This window comes from Notothenia rossii (assembly GCF_949606895.1).
Source record: "Notothenia rossii genome assembly, chromosome: 7".
NCBI lineage: Eukaryota > Metazoa > Chordata > Actinopteri > Perciformes > Nototheniidae > Notothenia > Notothenia rossii.
Genome location: NC_136905.1, coordinates 80,151,298 through 80,170,602, shown reverse-complemented (window position 1 = coordinate 80,170,602; position 19,305 = coordinate 80,151,298). Strand labels below are relative to the sequence as shown.

Below are 19,305 nucleotides of genomic sequence, written 5' to 3'. Positions count from 1 at the left end.
AAAGTCTTCAACTGTAGAAGATGTTACTTTTTGTTTTTCTTAACAGTAAATGATTGCAGAGATTAGTTATTCATTCTGAAACATTGTAAAGCAGAGATAAAGCTTTTCATATAATGATCATTACATGAACACCTTCATTACGTTGCATACTTTCATGTAACTCTTCAGGAGTTTGGATGAGTGCCAAAGAAGAAGATTCATTATTTTAAATGGCAGAATGATATAAAGTATCACCGTTTGATTTGATGAATGAAACCCTCGTGTTCTCCCATGCCTCAGCTCCTCTTGTGATCACAGCTCATGCTCACAGCTGACCCCCACTTTCTCTGTCCTGTACCTTCAATGTATAATTCGTGTTCTGATGAGAGCTACAGAATAACACTCTAACTCCAAACATCAAGTTTAACATTTGATTTTATTTATTAAACCCTCATTTCCTTCCTCATTCTGTTTGTTCTGGAACTATTTGAATGTTTTTAAAATATCTTTTATTGTTTTATGTCCTACATATTTGTATGTTGCATTGTTGGAGGAGCCTTGGGCTTTTCATTGCCTTATCTACATCGCCATGTGCAATATGTGCAATATGTGCAATATGTGCAATATGTTTAATATGTGCAATATGTGCAATATGTGCAATATATACCTGGCTGCTAAATCCTCAGAACTGTTACAGGATGTGTATTTTGTAAATTGTGTAACTTTTTATTTTATTTTTCATTATATTATAACTTTTTTTTACTTGAATACTTTTGTATGCATGCTTCTTCGTAACATGAAGCTGTCTCTGTCTCTTTTCTGCTGTAACAGCGTGAATGTCCCCTCTGTGGGACTACTAAAGGTATTCTGACTCTGGTTCTGATTCACTGCAGCTACTGTGCATATGACAGTAAAGCCTCTGAATGTTTGAATGTGTCCTGTATGGACTCTGTCTCACAGCGTCTGTCCCTCAGTGGAAGTTCATCTACTCCTTGTGTCTCTCTCCCCTGCAGCGGGCTCCATGCTCAGGCCCTCCGTCTCTCTGCTGGCCCCCTCCTCCTCTGAGCAGCTCTCTGGGGGCTCGCTCACGCTGGCCTGCCTGCTGACCGGCTACTCTCCTCAGGGAGCCGTGGTGAGCTGGGAGGTGGACGGCACACAGGTGACAGAGGGGGTCCTGAGCAGCTCGGAGGAGGAGAAGAGCGGACTCTACAGCAGCAGCAGCAGCCTGAGCCTGAGCCAGGAGCGCTGGATGTCAGGAGAGCTGTACTCCTGCAAGGTCCTCCATCATGCCCACAGCCAGACCCAGTCCCTCCACAGGAGCCAGTGTGAGGGCTAGAGGGGCCGCTGGAGCCCAGGAGAACACATGCTGCTCTGATCATCAGGAGCTTTAATGTTTGGAGAGGAAAGTGAAGCTTTGTGTGGCCGAGAACAACACTGCTGTAAAGTGTTGGACAGCAACAACTTAGAGAGTGATGTGTGAAGCTCAGCAGAGATGAGAGTGTGCTTAGTAACTGTCATGTTGATGATCCAGGATGTTCCTAATAAAGCTTTCTCTGATAAATAACATGATGAAGTGTTTGGTGTTTTATTTAAAGTAGTGAGACATTAAAAGGTTTTATAACATTCTGCACTTCTATCAGCAGAACAAGATAAGACTTTGGATATTTATTTTTTAAGTGGCAATGAAATTGACGTGGTGGTGAAGGAAAGTTACTTCACTGTTTTATCGTGATTAAGGATTTGATCCTAATGTGAACTTGATTTTTAGTGAGGCTGAGAGGATGGCTCAAATATAATATCAAGCATAGATTTTTCTCCAGGCTAAGAGTAGAGTCCTTTATTTCTAAGCATTGTTTAATTCAACATATTAGTTTGAATAGTTAGTGTTTGGTGAAGTTCCTCTCTACTCAGCGTTCAGGGGTCTGTGTCAGAGATTACTTTATGTTATGCAGGTGTTAGTAGAGGTACTTTCTTTTCTTTGCAAACATCGTTACTTGTTTCCACTTCTCTCTTAAGTCTCTCATGAACAGTTTAACAGTTCCCCTGCTGGTAAATCGATCTACATTGAACTCAATATCCACTGAGTGTTTGATTCTCTAGGATGTCCCTTCTTGTTATCAAATCCACTGAATAGAGACACAGCATGCCATGCAACAGAGAGACATCTAATATCTAACAGGTCTGTCAAGACTGGATGATTTTAACTCAATGAGGGGGCCACATAGAGAAACACATACAAAGGGCTGGGCCACGCACTAGAGGTGAGGTATTTTGCCTTTTAAGTTATAAGTTAAATCAATCAAATGTAGGTAAATCATGCTTGTTACTTGAATATGATTTAAGAAGAAAAGCTCACAGCTCTCCATAGAGTTTCATTTATTTTGTTATAAAAAGTGTTGGCAGCTAATTCCTTAAACAGAAGCCTCAGATTGCTTAAGATAAGGGGAAATATGAAGTATATATTTCAAGCTTGTTATGCAAATAAGTTATTGTGCTTTTTTTATCAACTAAGATTTGTTAGAAATAGTTTTCAACTTAAATGTATTTGAAAAGTGGGCTTATTACCTCATGAATACTACTGTGTAATATATATTTCAACATATATATTTAAGAAGTGTAAGACAAGCTCAAGTTTCAGGTGTGGGCCATATTCCATTATACTTTTAGAATTTGATGAGGGCCAATACAAATGTACGAGACACCCCTGATCTATGCATTGCATTGTATTGCCTGGTTAATAAATGTGCAACACAGCACTAGTCACATAGTGTCACACTGTAGATCCTGTTTTACATTAATCTCTCATCAGAGATGACCTTTTTCTCTTAGTGACTATGTATATAATTGAACATCTGGATTAGGAAAGGGGAACATTTGAGTTCCACTTCCCCTCTGACTGGGGCTCATGTAGTTTCTGTACGTTTGTGCCGGTGGTGCGTATCAGAACCTCAGGTCAGGTCACAGCTCAGCACTCTGTACGCTGTTTCATACCAGGGAGTTTCTTGTATGACTACATGAGGCCCACATTAGCTCCCATACAGCAGTCACTTCATGCATCTTCAGCTCTTGGTGGTGGGAGTGACTTTCATTTCAAATCCACTACAGCTCCGAGACAGAGAAATAAAACATAGCTACTGAATGTAAACTATTTGATATGAAGAACAGTTTGAACATTAAACTAAACTCACCCTATTTCTGTAAAGGCTGGTTAATGCACTCTCTGTAGACTCAAATCAGTATCTCACCCTGGATATAGACTACCAGTACCAGCAGTAAAACCAGCAATAACCTTATTTAAAAACTGGATAATTGTGCATCAAGCCCAACAAATCTCCTCTGAGAGTTGTCTGTGTTACATCTGCATGAAAAACAACAATGCTGCCCTCTTGAGTCGAAACAGGAGTATGTAGAGACATTTGAATCTTTCACATCATGCACTGAATCTGAGATACAGTCACATAAAAGTCCCTTCTTTATCGGAGCAAAGTTCTCTTGTGAGTCTTTATCGCTTTGCAGTGGCCCTGTATACCAATCTAGAGTCTGTCTGGGTCTCTTTGTAGTTGTTTTGCCTCTTTATGAAGTCATTTAGCACTTCTTTGTGGCGTCATGCCTCTTTCTCATCATTTAGCATTTCTTTGTGGACTTGTTGGGTTTATTTTCTCCTCTCTCTTTGGTCATTTTGTCTCTAAGTTGCATCGTGCATCTCTTTCCATGGCTTTATAAAAAATGATTTACATTTATTTAACCTTTATTTAACCAGATGAAAACATTGAGACAAAATCTCATTTACAATGCTGACCTGGCCAAGAAGGCAGCAACGTTACACGTTCTTACACATAACACAGACATATAAAATACAGAGAACACAACTAAGTAAAGAAAAGACGAACAGCAGTCACTACATTGAGCACATTAGGGACAGTAAGAAAGGTACACTACTTATTACTGCAAGAGCAGCTGGTGGTAAGGACCTCAGACAACTTCAATTTAAAACAGGCTATAGGGACAAGTGCCCTCAGTTTGAGGCTTGATTGAAGGTCATTCCAAGACCAAGGACCAGAATAAAAAAGACTCCTTTTTCCAGCCTCAGTCCACTCAGCAGGAACCTGGAACCGTATCCAGGCACTGGGTCTGAGGTTGTAAAAGTCACAAACTGGAGCAAATCTGGCACATATGTACAGTGGAAGCTTTCCTAAAATGGCTTTATACAATAATAAAAACCAATGCTGTATCCTACCCATACTAAGTGAGGACCATCCAGTTAGGCTATACAGTGGGCAATGATGAGTCCTATAGGGTGCATTTGATATGTATCGCAGTGCAGCATGGTAGAGTGGGTCAAGTTTGGCCAAAACAGTGGGACAGGCAAATCTATAGATTGTATCACCGTAGTCAAGCTGGGACAGGAATAAGCCAGAGAACAACCTTTTACGGGAAGAAGTTGAAAAACAACGTTTAAGTCTGTAAAGGAAGCCAAGAGTGAATTTCAATTTCTTAGTTAGAACTTGATGTTTAAAGTTTAGATTTCTGTCCAACCAAATGCTCAGATATTTGTATGTATCGACAAACTCAACAGAGACGCCAGCAAGGGTGTCAATGGAGAGGCAAGAGGACGCTGACTTGGGAGCAAAAAGCATTGCTTTGGTTTTCTTACCGTTCAATAGCAGTTTAGAATCAAGAAGCGCATGCTGCAGCGTGATAAAATCTGATTTTAAAGTGGAAACGGCCATATCCAGAGAAGGAGCACATGAATAAACAATAGTGTTGTCAGCATACATAGGGAGATTGTGGCTAAGTGGTTAGTGCGCTGATCTTCGGATCACGGGCGCATGGGGCGACTAGTTTGAATCCTGCTGCGGTCAATATTCCGCTGTGTCCTTGGACAAGACACTTCACCCTAAATTGTTCATGTGGGGATTGCCCACAGTATTGAATGTATGTCAGTCGCTTTGGAAAAAAAGCTTCTAACAAGTGACATTTAATGTAATAATATGATAGGTAGAAAATTGCATCTGATCACAAATATCGTTTACATATGATAAAAAGAGCAAGGGCCCCACAATAGAGCCCTGTGGAACTCCCTTCTCCAAGGTGACAGGGTCAAAGACAGTACTACCCAACCTGACACATTGAGTACGGTCGGTTAGATAACTCTGAAACCAGCAAATGGCGTTATGACCGAAACGAGACACAAACATAACATTAGACAGAAGATGGAAAACCTTCTCAGATAAAATGGAAAGAACCAACACCGGTGGGATTTTGGTGACAGTACAACTGGACAAAGTTAAAGTGGGGTTCGCCAACTCCGGCAGCACCAACACCTGGTCTGCCACATGTGGAAGCGCCTCTTTAGTTTCTCACCTGCTGAGCCCCGAGTAAAATGCTTTTGTATGCACAAACTAGAGGAGGACAGCACACACCAGTGTGACTTTGGTGGGAGTACGACCACCATTAACAAAGTTATCGTGGGGGTGCCAAGCCAGGCAGCTGCACCACCCTCTACACTCTAAGTGATCATGTCACACTCTCTAGCCCTGAAGAGTCCATCCCATAGACAACCATTATATCATCTACAACCGCCTGAACATTTACCAAAACGTAATTGTTGGTGAGTCAAAAAATCTAAAAGATATCAAAAAGCTGAAAACAAATGTAATAGCTGAATTTTTTGTGACCGTTTCAAAGTTGGAATGAAGTCTGTAGCTGAAAGTATTCTGAAGGAGCAGCATTTTAAACACGGTGTATGTAAAAGAGGATTTGAAGGATACTCCCATGGGGATACATTGTACAAATACAAGTTTAATATGTGGTATATTTTAAAAAGTATAAATGTCAAAACAAGAAAAGTCATAGCACACATGTCCTGAAGGAGCTGAACATTGTAATATTTGAATGGTCTCTCTAGCTGAAAGTATGCTGAAGTAGTTAGACGGCGAAATCTGGTTGAAATAATCAATCAATCAACAACTGTATTAATCCTGCAAGGGGCAATTGGTTGTGAGCAGTTTATGTCATGTACACAGGCAGGAACATGCAGGAAGAAAGCACAATAATAAGATGCTGAAGAATAAAGATTTGAAGAACAATAGTTGAACAGCATTCACACTAATAAGTATGTTGAATAGTAGACTGAGTGTGGCTTCACCAGTCACACAGAGTTACATTATTGCACATCATGTGAACAACACCTTGTTCTTTTTCCTTTCTTAATTCTGAGAGCCGTGTTCATGCTCAACTCTGACTGCATTTTACACATGTCTGCACAGCCCTCCACTTTAAATATAATTAACTTTAGTTTGCCATATATTCATTGTTCTAAGTGTTTTAGTGTTTTAGCTTTTAAGGTCTTTTAAATCTAAATTTGTCGGAAATACTTATTTATATTATCTTTATATTTTGTACCTACTATGGCAACTTATTTTCTTAGATTGTTTATGTTCGTACCACCAGACACCAAAGCTAATTCCTTGTATGTGTCAAAGTATCTGGTAATAAACTTGATTCTGATTCTGATGTACGTCTGCTAGTCCTAAAGCCTCTGTTTTGCACTGGTGGTCTCAGGGGGGGTCAGGGGTCAAATCATGTTCAAACTAAACGTCTCTTGGATGTTCCTGCTGTTTTTGGTTTCAATAATGGAACAAAAAAACATTTCAGGAAACTTCAATGAAACTGGTTGTTAGAAAACCTGAAGTTTTGAACTAAGATGTGAATTTGAGGTTAACTAATGGATCAGTTCATTGATTGATGTGAATAAGAGGGTTTTAATCAGCCACAGTTTAACATTTGAAAGACTTCATTAGATTGATCTTTGTCATTTTTAATCAGGATCTTTATAATAATGATTAAATAATAACTCCAGAGAGGCCAGAGATGCTCCTGCTGTGAAGCACACCGAGTGGAGACATGTGGGGAAAAGCTAAAGAGCGTTTGTTGTTTTAATTCGGGGAAGCAGAGATCACAATAAGGTTTGTGTATAATGCTGCTTTTACATATAATGTGTTTTGGACTGGGTTTAATCTCATTAATCCATTAACATCTGTATATTTAAGAATAAGAAGTGAATAGTGCTGGGTGGGTTCCTGTCAGCTCTGAGTTCAGTGGGCTGTGTCAGTTTCTTCCTCTTCAGCAGCTGCAGGTGGTTCCTGCTGTAACAGCTCAGAGTCTCTGCAGTCTGACTGAGGGAGGTTTTTGTACGACGACAAATCACTGTGTGAACACCCAAGCACTGTTTATGAGGTGGAGACTCTGACAGTAATAAACTGCTGCATCTTCAGCCTTCAGTCCAGTGATGGTCATAGAGAAGTCAGAGCCGCTTCCACTGCCACTAAACCGAGGTTCTGTTCCTGATTCACGTGTGCTCACTTGTCTTAATAAGAGCTTTGGAGGCTGTCCAGATTTCTGTTGATACCAGGCCATACAATCCTTACTACCACAGTCGGGATAAACATCAGGGTTGGTTTTACAGGTGAGAGTGAGGGTGGATCCTGGAGCAGACGTCTCGACTGCAGGCTGAGTCACAGTCACCTGACCGCTGCATCCTGCACACAAAAACAGATGATTGATTTCTCAGCAGAAAGAAAGGAGAGGAAAGGCAGCACATGATGTTTGAAATGTTGCTGAGTGAATGAACCTGTGAAACAGCAGCAGGCCAGCGTCCAGATGAGGATGGTGATGAGAGTCATGGTGCTTTCTGCTGACTGACAGATGTGAGCCCTGCAGTGTTGAACTCACAGGACTATAAACCTTCTCAGTTCACTGGAGGATCAGCTGACCATGCAAAGCCTCCTCTCTATGGAAATGATGTCTCTGCTCTCAGCACACTGAAGGCAACGTGGGACACGAAACCAGGAGGAACACTGTCTGGATTTACACCGTCTATCATCTGAATGGAAGAACAGATTTATATCAGGAGTGGAGATGAGGATTTGAGTTTGTCTCCACTGTGGTTGGTATGATATGTCTGTTTGTCTGACATTAACATACATACAGAGATTCACTGTAGATAAATAACATGTTTCAGTTCTGTTTCAAATACATTTGTTAATAACTATTATTTCAAAGCCTCATGTTCATTTAACCGTGTAGAAACTAATATAAAACTGACAAAGTTAGTTGTGTAGCAGACTGTAATGGTTTCTCTGCCAGGTGTAGAAAAGTGATGAAAAATGACATAAATCATTTTAATTCTTCCAGATATGTAATCCATATCTTTAGAAAAGCTTTGTTGATTTAAAAACTGTATATGTGTCTCTGTTATCAGTGAGATCAGGGAGCTCTCTCAGTGATACATGCTTGTTGACAGAGCAGGAGGTTTTTGTACGGCCACTCAATGAGTTTGTATCACTGTGGTTGACTTTTGGTGGAGGAACCAAACTCATCGTTGACTGTAAGTACCACAGATTTATATTTTCTAACAAAAAACATTACATTTACTTTTGAATCAGAATATGATAAATCAAGACATTATTTAGGATATTATACATTATGTTGATATTTTTTTATATCTATAAAGCTTGTGTGAAGAATTTAAAAACATTAAGCGAAGTTAGTTTTATTTAATATTGAAGAAGATGTTACGGTGAATTATATGTACGTTTTACTTTTAAAAAAAAAAAGATATAAACACATTTTCAGCTCACAATTGACCAAAGAACAGCTGCTATGTCATAACATCTAATTGTGATTTGCATTTTTAATATTTATATATTTTAACATTCAACAAGTGTTTGATATAAAATCTGCTGAGGATCCGTTAAAACAAATGAAAGTGTGTTTTTGTACATTCAGAGTCGCTGCAGGGTGCGTTCACAGTCCGTTAGTTTCAAAGAGTTCAAAGGAAGTGAAACAAACAGATGACAAAGTCTTCAACTGTAGAAGATGTTACTTTTTGTTTTTCTTAACAGTAAATGATTGCAGAGATTAGTTATTCATTCTGAAACATTGTAAAGCAGAGATACAGCTTTTCATATAATGATCATTACATGAACACCTTCATTACGTTGCATACTTTCATGTAACTCTTCAGGAGTTTGGATGAGTGCCAAAGAAGAAGATTCATTATTTTAAATGGCAGAATGATATAAAGTATCACCGTTTGATTTGATGAATGAAACCCTCGTGTTCTCCCATGCCTCAGCTCCTCTTGTGATCACAGCTCATGCTCACAGCTGACCCCCAGTTTCTCTGTCCTGTACCTTCAATGTATAATTCTTGTTCTGATGAGAGCTACAGAATAACACTCTAACTCCAAACATCAAGTTTAACATTTGATTTGATTTATCAAACCCTCATTTCCTTCCTCATTCTGTTTGTTCTGGAACTATTTGAATGTTTTTAAAATATGTTTTATTGTTTTATGTCCTACATATTTGTATGTTGCATTGTTGGAGGAGCCTTGGGCTTTTCATTGGCTTATCTACATCGCCATGTGCAATATGTGCAATATGTGCAATATGTGCAATATGTACCTGGCTGCTAAATCCTCAGAACTGTTACAGGATGTGTATTTTGCAAATTGTGTAACTTTTTATTTTATTTTTTATTATATTATAACTTTTTTTTACTTGAATACTTTTGTATGCATGCTTCTTCGTAACATGAAGCTGTCTCTGGCTCATTTCTGCTGTCACAGCGTGAATGTCCCCTCTGTGGGACTACTAAAGGTATTCTGACTCTGGTTCTGATTCACTGCAGCTACTGTGCATATGACAGTAAAGCCTCTGAATGTTTGAATGTATCCTGTATGGACTCTGTCTCACAGCGTCTGTCCCTCAGTGGAAGTTCATCTGCTCCTTGTGTCTCTCTCCCCTGCAGCGGGCTCCATGCTCAGGCCCTCCGTCTCTCTGCTGGCCCCCTCCTCCTCTGAGCAGCTCTCTGGGGGCTCGCTCACGCTGGCCTGCCTGCTGACCGGCTACTCTCCTCAGGGAGCCGTGGTGAGCTGGGAGGTGGACGGCACACAGGTGACAGAGGGGGTCCTGAGCAGCTCGGAGGAGGAGAAGAGCGGACTCTACAGCAGCAGCAGCAGCCTGAGCCTGAGCCAGGAGCGCTGGATGTCAGGAGAGCTGTACTCCTGCAAGGTCCTCCATCATGCCCACAGCCAGACCCAGTCCCTCCACAGGAGCCAGTGTGAGGGCTAGAGGGCCCGCTGGAGCCCAGGAGAACACATGCTGCTCTGATCATCAGGAGCTTTAATGTTTGGAGAGGAAAGTGAAGCTTTGTGTGGCCGAGAACAACACTGCTGTAAAGTGTTGGACAGCAACAACTTAGAGAGTGATGTGTGAAGCTCAGCAGAGATGAGAGTGTGCTTAGTAACTGTCATGTTGATGATTCAGGATGTTCCTAATAAAGCTTTCTCTGATAAATAACATGATGAAGTGTTTGATGTTTTATTTAAAGTAGTGAGACATTAAAAGGTTTTATAACATTCTGCACTTCTATCAGCAGAACAAGATAAAACTTTGGATATTTATCTTTTAATTGGTAATGAAATTGACGTGGTGGTGAAGGAAAGTTACTACACTGTTTTATTGTGATTAAGAATTTGATCCTGATGTGAACTTGATTTTTAGTGAGGCAGAAAGTTTATGGCTCATAAATAAGATCAGCCTTTAATCTGAGCTGAGAGTAGATGTTTAGATTTTTAAGTATTTGTTTTTTCAACATAGTGTGAATATGGAGTTAGTGTTTGGTGAAGTTCCTGTCTGCTCTGTGTTCAGGGTGACATTAATATAGTTTAAACAGGGTGTTGAAGAGTGTCTGTGAGTGTGTTTCAGCTTTATCTGGATTCATGGTGGTTCTGCTTGATGACTCTTGTGTTCACTGGACCAGTTCTCCTCCTCTCAGTCTCTTCACCTCTGCAGCTGCAGCAGGACGCTTCACTTCAGACTGAAGGAGGTTTTTGTACTGCTCTAAATCACTGTGTGAACACGTAATTACCATGGTCGCCCAGACAATAGTAATCTCCTGCATCAACATCCTTAACGTTACTGATGGTTAAAGTGTACTGAGTACCAGATCTAGTACCACTGAATCTAGGCTCAGTTCCAGAGAACAGAGTTGATGATGAGTGTATAAGAAGTTTAGGAGCCTGTCCAGGTTTCTGAAGATACCAACTGAGATCAGCACCAATATCTGAGCTCCCTGTAGCGCTGATGGTCACAGTCCCTCCAGGACTAACAGTCTTGGATGTGTCAGTCTGAGTCAGGAACTTGTTGGCAGAAGACTCTGAAATGAGAAGTGAAATGTTAGATAACCAACAACATGGAGCAGCAGTTTAAATGATAACAGAAAGAGTTAAAGACAAAGCACATTGGATGCAAACATGAAAAGAAAAGACAAACATTGAACCACACATACATTACTCCTATCATTTCAGATGATACATTTTCAAAGTCTCTCACCCTGACACAGAAAGCCCAACATGACAAGCAGAGTTACTGACAACATGATCTCCAGTTTTCAGGATGAGTGCAGGAACACGGTTCAGACTCTACGTGACACAAGACCTTAAAGCTGTGAGGAGCAGTGAAGCATTACAATCATGCAAATGACATTTCACACGTCACACAGACACCTGTCCTTGAGAAACAGAGAGAGAGAGGAGGTGGAGGAAGTAGAGGCTACATCTCCCTGTGGACTCATGGAGAACATGTACAAACTTTCTGTTCCTCAACTCTCTGCTGTTTCTGTCTGTTCAGTTTACCAAAGGCCTCTGTGCTTAATAACATAAATATAAGAGATATACTTTATTGTCCCAGCAGGCTGCCCTCTGCTGGCTGTCCAGGTTCAGAACAACTTCATATTGATGTGAGATTGAATCTGTTCTCCACCTTTAGCTCTTTTCATGATCCCTTACTTGGTGCAGGGACCTGGAGCTAAACGCTCTCAATCAGCCCAACCGGCCCCCCATCACTCTGAGGGACTCCCCAGTCTCTGCTGTGGAGTCTTTCTGCTTCCTGGGCACCATCATCACCCAGGACCTCAAGTGGGAGCAGAACATCATGGCCTCAGCTTTCATTCATACGCTGATGACACACAGCTCTATCTCTGCACCAAACCGTCCACTCAGCTCCGCCCTCAATCCCTTGTCAACTGCCTACAGGACATCAAAAAGTGGATGTCTTTAAACCTGCTCAAATTAAAGAGCAATAAAACAGAGCTTGTGATTGTTGCTCCCAAGGAGTAGCTCCGGAAGGTTGGAGACCTGTTCCTCTCCATTGACGGCTGCTCCATCTCTCCGTCCACTGAAGTCCGCAACCTGGGAGTCATCCTGGACACCACCCTCTCCTTCCAGGCGCATCAAATCTGTCACCAAATTGGCTTTCTACCACCTCAGAAACATTTCCAGACTCCGGCCTTCAGTCTCTGACTCTGTGGCAGAAACATTAATACACGCTTTCATCACTTCCCGCCTCGACTACTGCAATGGAGTCCTGTCCGGGGTTCCCAGCAGAACCCTGGAGAGGCTCCAATACGTGGAGAACTCTGACGCCAGGCTTCTCACCCGCACCAAGCCCTGGCAACACATCACCCCCACCCTCATCCACCTTCAACATCACCCCGACCCTCATCCACCTTCAACATCACCCTCACCCTCATCCACCTTCAACATCACCCCCACCCTCATCCACCTTCAAGATCACCTCCACCCTCATCCACCTTCAACATCACCCCCACCCTCATCCACCTTCAACATCACCCCCACCCTCATCCATCTTCAACATCACCCCCACCCTCACCCTCATCCACCTTCAACATCACCCCCACCCTCATCCTCATCCACCTTCAACATCACCCCCACCCTCATCCACCTTCACTGGCTGCCGGTCAAGTCCCGGATTCAATTCAAAACACTCCTCCTGACTTACGAGTCTCTCCATGCAGTGTTTTTATGTTAATCCTACAGAACACATGGTGAAAGGATAAGATGTGTTTTGTCAGTATAGTACTATTTTATAAAACATTCTCTGTTGTTTAAGTGTCTGATACTTGATAACCACGAATAAAAAATACCTAAAAAATGACAAGTAATGATATCACATATATGATATAGTCAGACACTGTGTTATTTCAAATCAGGCCTTATGAATATTTAGTTCAAACTGGCTTTACTCTCTTGAATTGCTCTTTAGAATTTAATTTTCTCTGTGGTGTTTTCTATGCAACAAATGTTTGTATTGTAATGCCACTCGTATTTGATTTATTTGTTGTAAGGTGACATTGAATGTTTTGAAAGGTGCCCTGAAGTAAAATATATGAATGTTATTGTATCTGTGACTCTCTCTCATTTTTAATGTTCTTTTTTTAGACAAGGTTAATCCTGGTGTCAATAGGGAAGATCTGCACGGTTCTCTACAGCCCATGTTCAGCAGAACAGGTGATGCAGCTGCCTGGTTTGGCACGCCCACTATAACTTTGTCAAGGGTGGTCATACTCCCACCAAAATCACACTGGTGTTTGCTGTCCCTCTCTAGTTTGTGCACAAAAAAGCATGTTACGCTGGGCTCAGCAGGTGACAAACTAAAGAGGGGCTTCCACATGTGGCAGACCAGGTGGTGCAGCTGCCTGGTTTGTCAACCCCATTACAACTTTGTCCAAGATAGTCACACTGTCACCAAAATCTCACCGGTGTTGGTTGTTTCCATCTTATCTGAGAATGTTTTTCATCTCCGGCAGAGCAGGTTTTCTAAGTAGTTCTGAGTAAAGGTGAAATAAATACTTTATATTGAGTTATTTTCGTGTTGTGTAAATAATGATGCCTTTCCATGATGCTTTGGAAAGGCAAAGAATAATAAAAAATATACATGTAAATTTCAACTTTATTTTTTATTTTACGATGTGGAACAATGATCAGTTCATGCATAATTCATGATTATTCAAAAATAGCAATGTCAACAATGATGAACACTAATATTAAGAACAACACAAATGTATCATTGGTGTTAGTATTGTAATTAGCTTTTACAAACCTATTGTAATCAATGGAGAAGATTCCACAATGTGGACAATTTGGGTTAGGGTCTTCAGGGTCTTTATTTTGTGTTCATCTCTAGGGGAATAAACAATATCTGCGATGTTGAAAGACTTTAAAACACTTGAACTTGAAAGCAGGGATTTTTATTGCAAGGAAAAAAGGGTAATTGTATTCAGATAGTACAACAGAAACAGAGAGAGGAATTGTTATCCTCAGGATAGAAAATCTGCTCTGCTGGAGAGGAAAAACCTTCTCAGATAAGATGGAAAGAACCAACACCGGTGTGATTTTGGTGACAGTATGACCACCCTTGACAAAGTTAGAGTGGGGGTGCCAAACCAGGCAGCTTCACCACCCTCTACTCTCTAAGTGATGATGTGACGCTCTCTAGCCCTGAAGAGTCCATCCCATAGACAACCATTATATAATCTACAACGGCCTGAACATTTACCAAAACTTAAACGCTGATGAGTGAGAAACTCTAAAAGATATCAAAAAGCTGAATGCAAATGTAATAGCTGAATGTTGTGTGACCGTTTCAAAGTTGGAATGAAGTCTGTAGCTGAAAGTATTCTGAAGGAGCAGCATTTTAAACACGATGTAGGTAAAAGAGGATTTGAAGGATACTCCCATTGGGTTACATTGTACAAATAAAAGTTTAAAAAGCGGTATATTTTTAAAAAGTATAAATGTCAAAACAAGAAAAGTCATAGCACACATGTCCTGAAGGAGCTGAACATTTTAATATTTGAATGGTCTCTCTAGCTGAAAGTATGCTGAAGTAGTTAGACGGTGAAATCTGGTTGAAATAATCAATCAACAACTTTATTAATCCTGCAAGGGGCAATTGGTTGTGAGCAGTTTATGTCATGTACACAGGCAGGAACATACAGGAAGAAAGCACAATAATAAGATGTGGAAGAATAAAGATTTGAAGAACAATAGTTGAAGAGCATTCACACTAATAAGTATGTTGAATAGTAGACTGAGTGTGGCTTCATCAGTCACACAGAGTTACATTATTGCACATCATATGAACAACACCTTGTTCTTTTTCATTTCTTAATTCTGTGAGCCATGTTCATGCTCAACTCTGACTGCATTTTACACATGTCTGCACAGCCCTCCACTTTAAATATAATTCACTGTAGTTTGCCATATATTGTCATATAATCAATTTCCTAAGTATTTTCGTTTTTTAGCTTTTAAGGTCTTTTAAATAAAAATGTGTCGTAAATACTTATTTATATTATCTTTATATTTTGTACCTACGATGGCAACTTATTTTCTTAGATTGTTTATGTTCGTACCACCAGACACCAAAGCTAATTCCTTGTATGTGTCAAAGTATCTGGTAATAAACTTGATTCTGATTCTGATGTACGTCTGCTAGTCCTAAAGCCTCTGCTTTGCACTGGTGGTCTCAGGGGGGGTCAGGGGTCAAATCATGTTCAAACTCAACGTCTCTTGGATGTTCCTGCTGTTTTTGGTTTCAATAATGGAACAAAAAAACATTTCAGGAAACTTCAATGAAACTGGTTGTTAGAAAACCTGAAGTTTTGAACTAAGATGTGAATTTGAGGTTAACTAATGGATCAGTTCATTGATTGATGTAAATAAGAGGGTTTTAATCAGCCACAGTTTAACATTTTAGAGACTTCATTAGATTGATCTTTGTCATTTTGAATCAGGATCTTTATAATAATGATTAAATAATAACTCCAGAGAGGCCAGAGATGCTCCTGCTGTGAAGCACACCGAGTGGAGACATGTGGGGAAAAGATAAAGAGCGTTTGTTGTTTTAATTCGGGGAAGCAGAGATCACAATAAGGTTTGTGTATAATGCTGCTTTTACATAGAATGTGTTTTGGACTGGGTTTAATCTCATTAATCCATTAACATCTGTATATTTAAGAATAAGAAGTGAATAGTGCTGGGTGGGTTCCTCTCAGCTCTGAGTTCAGTGGGCTGTGTCAGTCTCTTCCTCTTCAGCAGCTGCAGGTGGTTCCTGCTGTAACAGCTCAGAGTCTCTGCAGTCTGACTGAGGGAGGTTTTTGTACGACGACAAATCACTGTGTGAACACATAACCACTGTGCTCACTCTGACAGTAATAAACTGCTGCATCTTCAGCCTTCAGTCCAGTGATGGTCATAGAGAAGTCAGAGCCGCTTCCACTGCCACTAAACCGAGGTTCTGTTCCTGATTCACGTGTGCTCACATCTCTTATCAGGAGCTTTGGAGGCTGTCCAGATTTCTGTTGATACCAGGACATACAATCATCACTAAAACTATCGCCGCAGTTGGGATCAACATCTGTGCTGGTTTTACAGGTGAGAGTGACGGTGGATCCTGGAGCAGACGTCTCGACTGCAGGCTGAGTCACAGTCACCTGACCGCTGCATCCTGCACACAAAAACAGATGATTGATTTCTCAGCAGAAAGAAAGGAGAGGAAAGGCAGCACATGATGTTTGAAATGTTGCTGAGTGAATTAACCTGTGAAACAGCAGCAGGCCAGCGTCCAGATGAGGATGGTGATGAGAGTCATGGTGCTTTCTGCTGACTGACAGATGTGAGTCCTGCAGTGTTGAACTCACAGGACTATAAACCTTCTCAGTTCACTGGAGGATCAGCTGACCATGCAAAGCCTCCTCTCTATGGAAATGATGTCTCTGCTCTCAGCACACTGAAGGCAACGTGGGACACGAAACCAGGAGGAACACTGTCTGGATTTACACCGTCTATCATCTGAATGGAAGAACATATTTATATCAGGAGTGGAGATGAGGATTTGAGTTTGTGTCCACTGTGGTTGGTATGATATGTCTGTTTGTCTGACATTAACATACATACAGAGATTCACTGTAGATAAATAACATGTTTCAGTTCTGTTTCAAATACATTTGTTCATAACTATTATTTCAAAGCCTCATGTTCATTTAACCGTGTAGAAACTAATATAAAACTGACAAAGTTAGTTGTGTAGCAGACTGTAATGGTTTCTCTGCCAGGTGTAGAAAAGTGATGAGAAATGACATAAATCATTTTAATTCTTCCAGATATGTAATCCATATCTTTAGAAAAGCTTTGTTGATTTAAAAACTGTATATGTGTCTCTGTTATCAGTGAGATCAGGGAGCTCTCTCAGTGATACATGCTTGTTGACAGAGCACGAGGTTTTTGTACGGCCACTCAATGAGTTTGTATCACTGTGGTTGACTTTTGGTGGAGGAACCAAACTCATCGTTCACTGTAAGTACCACAGATTTGAATTTTCTAACACAAAACATTACATTTCCTTTTGAATCAGAATACGATAAATCAAGAAATTATTGTGGATATTATACATTATGTTGATATTTTTTTAAATCTATAAAGCTTGGCTGAAGAATTTAAAAATATTAAGGAAAGTTAGTTTTATTTAAAATTGAAGAAGATGTTACGGTGAATTATATGTACGTTTTACTTTTCTTTTTTAATAAGATATAAACACATTTTTAGCTCACAATTGACCAAAGAACAGCTGCTATGTCATAACATCTAATTGTGATTTGAATTTTAATATTTATATATTTTAACATTTAACAAGTGTTTGATATAAAATCTGCTGAGGATCCGTTAAAACAAATGAAAGTGTGTTTTTGTACATTCAGAGTCGCTGCAGGGTGCGTTCACAGTCCGTTAGTTTCAAAGAGTTCAAAGGAAGTGAAACAAACAGATGACAAAGTCTTCAACTGTAGAAGATGTTACTTTTTGTTTTTCTTAACAGTAAATGATTGCAGAGATTAGTTATTCATTCTGAAACATTGTAAAGCAGAGATAAAGCTTTTCATATAATGATCATTACATGAACACCTTCATTACGTTGCATACTTTCATGTAACTCTTCAGGAGTTTGGATGAGTGCCAAAGAAGAAGATTCATTATTTTAAATGGCAGAATGATATAAAGTATCACCGTTTGATTTGATGAATGAAACCCTCGTGTTCTCCCATGCCTCAGCTCCTCTTGTGATCACAGCTCATGCTCACAGCTGACCCCCAGTTTCTCTGTCCTGTACCTTCAATGTATAATTCTTGTTCTGATGAGAGCTACAGAATAACACTCTAACTCCAAACATCAAGTTTAACATTTGATTTTATTTATCAAACCCTCATTTCCTTCCTCATTCTGTTTGTTCTGGAACTATTTGAATGTTTTAAAATATGTTTTATTGTTTTATGTCCTACATATTTGTATGTTGCATTGTTGGAGGAGCCTTGGGCTTTTCATTGGCTTATCTACATCGCCATGTGCAATATGTGCAATATGTGCAATATGTGCAATATGTGCAATATGTGCAATATATACCTGGCTGCTAAATCCTCAGAACTGTTACAGGATGTGTATTTTGTAAATTGTGTAACTTTTTATTTTATTTTTTTATTATATTATAACTTTTTTTTACTTGAATACTTTTGTATGCATGCTTCTTCGTAACATGAAGCTGTCTCTGGCTCTTTTCTGCTGTCACAGCGTGAATGTCCCCTCTGTGGGACTACTAAAGGTATTCTGACTCTGGTTCTGATTCACTGCAGCTACTGTGCATATGACAGTAAAGCCTCTGAATGTTTGAATGTGTCCTGTATGGACTCTGTCTCACAGCGTCTGTCCATCAGTGGAAGTTCATCTGCTCCTTGTGTCTCTCTCCCCTGCAGCGGGCTCCATGCTCAGGCCCTCCGTCTCTCTGCTGGCCCCCTCCTCCTCTGAGCAGCTCTCTGGGGGCTCGCTCACGCTGGCCTGCCTGCTGACCGGCTACTCTCCTCAGGGAGCCGTGGTGAGCTGGGAGGTGGACGGCACACAGGTGACAGAGGGGGTCCTGAGCAGCTCGGAGGAGGAGAAGAGCGGACTCTACAGCAGCAGCAGCAGCCTGAGCCTGAGCCAGGAGCGCTGGATGTCAGGAGAGCTGTACTCCTGCAAGGTCCTCCATCATGCCCACAGCCAGACCCAGTCCCTCCACAGGAGCCAGTGTGAGGGCTAGAGGGGCCGCTGGAGCCCAGGAGAACACATGCTGCTCTGATCATCAGGAGCTTTAATGTTTGGAGAGGAAAGTGAAGCTTTGTGTGGCCGAGAACAACACTGCTGTAAAGTGTTGGACAGCAACAACTTAGAGAGTGATGTGTGAAGCTCAGCAGAGATGAGAGTGTGCTTAGTAACTGTCATGTTGATGATTCAGGATGTTCCTAATAAAGCTTTCTCTGATAAATAACATGATGAAGTGTTTGGTGTTTTATTTAAAGTAGTGAGACATTAAAAGGTTTTATAACATTCTGCACTTCTATCTGCAGAACAAGATAAGACTTTGGATATTT

General features: G+C 40.6%; 3 gene segments (V, D, J or C); 2 read left to right on the top strand and 1 right to left on the bottom strand.

Annotated features, from left to right (window-relative positions):
* The first annotated feature begins 1,000 nt into the window (after window positions 1-1,000).
* Window positions 1,001-1,315, top strand: LOC307046472 (Ig lambda-1 chain C region-like). The segment is given in 1 exon: window positions 1,001-1,315.
* Window positions 1,316-7,185: 5,870 nt separating this feature from the next.
* LOC307046471 (immunoglobulin kappa variable 4-1-like) lies at window positions 7,186-7,664 on the bottom strand. The segment is given in 2 exons: window positions 7,613-7,664; window positions 7,186-7,520 (listed from the first exon to the last, which is right to left on the bottom strand).
* Window positions 7,665-9,803: 2,139 nt separating this feature from the next.
* On the top strand, window positions 9,804-18,974 carry LOC307046470 (Ig heavy chain C region-like). The segment is given in 4 exons: window positions 9,804-10,105; window positions 11,846-11,965; window positions 12,275-12,499; window positions 18,599-18,974.
* The last annotated feature ends 331 nt before the right edge of the window (window positions 18,975-19,305 follow it).